This window comes from Sinocyclocheilus anshuiensis, unplaced genomic scaffold (assembly GCF_001515605.1).
Source record: "Sinocyclocheilus anshuiensis isolate Anshui unplaced genomic scaffold, SAMN03320099.WGS_v1.1 scaffold1360, whole genome shotgun sequence".
NCBI lineage: Eukaryota > Metazoa > Chordata > Actinopteri > Cypriniformes > Cyprinidae > Sinocyclocheilus > Sinocyclocheilus anshuiensis.
This window is the reverse complement of record NW_015546110.1, coordinates 655,187-658,518: the sequence shown is the minus strand read 5'-3', so window position 1 is coordinate 658,518 and position 3,332 is coordinate 655,187. Positions and strand designations below refer to the sequence as shown.

Sequence of the window (3,332 nt, the reverse complement as noted above, 5' to 3'; positions counted from 1 at the left end):
TTAATGAGGAAAAAAAATTAACTTAAATGATTTTAGCAAATGGCTGCAATATAACAAAGAGTGAAAAATTGAAGGGGGTCTGAATACTTTCCGTACCCACTGTATGTATATATATATATGAAATATTCTTTCATGCCTCTTTTTTGTCTCTGGACTTGTCTATCTCCTTCTTCAAGAGCTCGACTCTTCTGAAGGACTCCAAGCTGTCGACGCTGTAGTCCAGCACGAATCCGGCTGCCGCTGAGAAGAAGTGTTTGGGTAAATCCAGGCCCTCTCGCAGACCTCGAGTGTCGTAGAGGCGTAACTGCTCCCTCACGTCTCCACAGACGCCACGTATATGTCTCTGCACCTGACACCAGACAGACACTATTCATTCTTTTGTGAATGAAGCACATGCCAGGATGCTTTCTAATATGACTGCATGATCCATACAATCTGGACAATTGAACAACTGATTCAAATGACAGTCTTGATCTGTTACGTGCCAGTGTCAAGCAGAAATAATTATTTCACAGAAATTACATCTATATATTTTTTACACAAAAATAATAAACTATTACTAAAAATTCCACTGCAACCCATGCATATGTTGAAAAGGCATACAATGTATTCAATTCATGTATGCATTCACACAGTCTATTAACTGACAAACAACCATTTATCATTAACAAATAAACAAATTAATATTCGGTATATTAGTTTTATTCCTAATTGTAATGTTTGTGATATTTTATCAAAATGTGAGGTGATTAAATCATATGCATACAAACATAGAAATATTCTAATTAATGTATATTTAATAACATCTAATGATGAATAATGCAATAATAAAAAAAGAGGAGAGAGAAAACAGCATAAAGAACGAAAAACAGCAAATAAAGCCACAGTCTGTGAAAATCAATAAGCTAAATGCAGTGTAATTGTTAGAATACTCAGCAGCATTTCTATCTCTTTTGGCCTCATAAATAAAATGTTTTTTTTTGTTTTGTTTTTTTCTAGTTAAGACTGTATTTCATTATCTGTTTTTTATCATGAGTATCTACTAGGGATGCACGATATTGGATTTCTGCCGATATCCGATATTTTTCAACTAATTTTGGCCGATAGCCGATATATTTCCTTTTGTTTGGAAACAACACCAAGTCTCTCCAGTGCGGAAATAAGCAAATTATTTTAAATTTTGGTGAGTTTTTAACAAGAACTTATTTGTTAGAATTAAATTAACAATAGTGTAGTTATTGTACAATACAAAAAATAAATAAACTAAATTCAATCGCATTTTTTTTTTTCAGAAAGATGCAGTTTTAACCTTAACATTTTATTTTAAGATTTAACATTTGTAAATGGTCTAAAGCAAAAGAGTTCATAATTTGTTTGAAAAATATACCATATTACACATAAATGAATAAATCAGTATATGTACAATTATTTCATTTAAGTGTCGTGTTTTTTGTTGTTTTTGTTTTTTTCTTGTAAGCTATAGCTTCTGACCTTTAATGATTTTATGGCATCAATTACTGCTTTATTTAATCAGAAACACAGTCTAAGTATTATTTGTGTATATTGCTTTCATTGTATTAGAAGTAGGCCAACAGCGCCCCCTACAGATTAAAACTCCTTACCATTACTTACACTGTTGACTCTGTCGCACACCGAACGCGTCATTCTGTACGTGCTTTCACAGATTACATGCAGCGATCCAAAACCGTGAATCTGATCACCATTCAGGCAAAACTTTGCTTCAAGAATGAGCCACACTGCTGACGTGATCTAATCACTAGCACACCCTGAGCACATGTGAGTTAATGTATTCATCTTATCGGCTTAATTTTTCATATTGGGCTGATGCCGATATTTATATTTAAAGCCATTATCGTCCGATTCCGATATCGGTCCGATAATATCGTGCATCCCTAATATCTATAATGCTCACTGAGCCTGGTTCTGTCTGACAATATATAGAGAGTGCTAGTTATGTATGTTATGAGTTATATACACATAAATACATACAATAAATTCACACTTGCATCAAGTCTTGCATTATATCGCCTACATATAAATATATATCTATAATGTCACTTGGCACAACACCTGTGTCCTGTGAATGGACTGATCACACATACCTACAGTGTGAGAGCCGTACAGTAACTGCTCCAGGACGGCTGTTTTCCCCACAGATGCCATCCCACAAACCACCACCTTACACCCCTTCCCCATAATCACTGCTGCCCTCAAACAAGCAAATAAACAACACGTCAAGCGGCCAGAGCCAACCAGACAGATATATTCAAAATTATATGTACAGCGGGGTTCAAAGGTGACTGAGACTACTCATTAAAATAGAAAACAATTATGCAAAACCAAACATTCATTGCATATATTATATTAACAATTACAGAAATAGACAAAACCTGATGCACATGTTCTCCAGGAAGATAAAGAGCATCTTCAAAGGTGCATATCGCCACCTACTGTGATGGAGTATGAAAAGAATGAACAAACCCTCCTAGATCCTATTATAAAACCCACTATTCTTAATAAATCTCATGACTGCATGTATTTGTTTTCCTGAATTTGGACCGTCATTTAATAAGCTGCAGATGAATCTCAATACAAGACTTTCACTTGTCATCACCAGCGTTGGGGTAATGCATTACAAGTAACGCGAGTTATGTAATCAGATTACTTTTTTCAAGTGACTAGTAAAGTAACGCAATACTTTTTAATTTACAAGAGAATATCTGAGTTACTTTTTCAAATAAGTAACGCAAGTTACTTTTTTTTTTTCCAATTTATTGATTGACAGCTCTCCTGTCCCCATGTTGAGAGAAATCAGAAGATGTTACTGTAGTTCTAAAATAAATATGAATATGCATTAATTCCTCTCACTCACACAAAAAAAAACACAGATTCAGTATTCCTCAAAATTAATAAAAATAATGCAACTCAGAATATGACGCAAACCTACAATAATTAAATGTTAAACAACACAAATATCCTTTATGTATTTAATCCCATTCTATTAGCCAATGTCTTTGCTCCTGACCTTCGCTGATGCAGTTCAACCATACTAATAAGCACAAATTACTCTAGACAACATTTGTGTGTGTGTTTTATTGCTGAAGTGTGTTGAAATGTCTTCTTCTGCATTCTACTGTACGGACGTAAATTTACATTTCCTTCAGCCTGAGGCTTATTCATTTCACTTTTGGTGTGAAAAGGCTTTTATATTTGCCAAAAATATAACTTTTTTATTTTAAAAACAAACAAGCAAGCCCTGTCCAGATTTAAAAAGTAACGCAAAAGTAACGTAACGCATTACTTTCCATAAA

At 34.0% G+C, this 3,332-nt stretch overlaps 1 pseudogene; it reads right to left on the bottom strand.

Annotated features, from left to right (window-relative positions):
• Positions 1 to 2,221, bottom strand: part of LOC107700645 (NF-kappa-B inhibitor-interacting Ras-like protein 1) — a 5,552-nt pseudogene extending 3,331 nt beyond the window's left edge.
• Between the last annotated feature and the right edge of the window lie 1,111 nt (positions 2,222 to 3,332).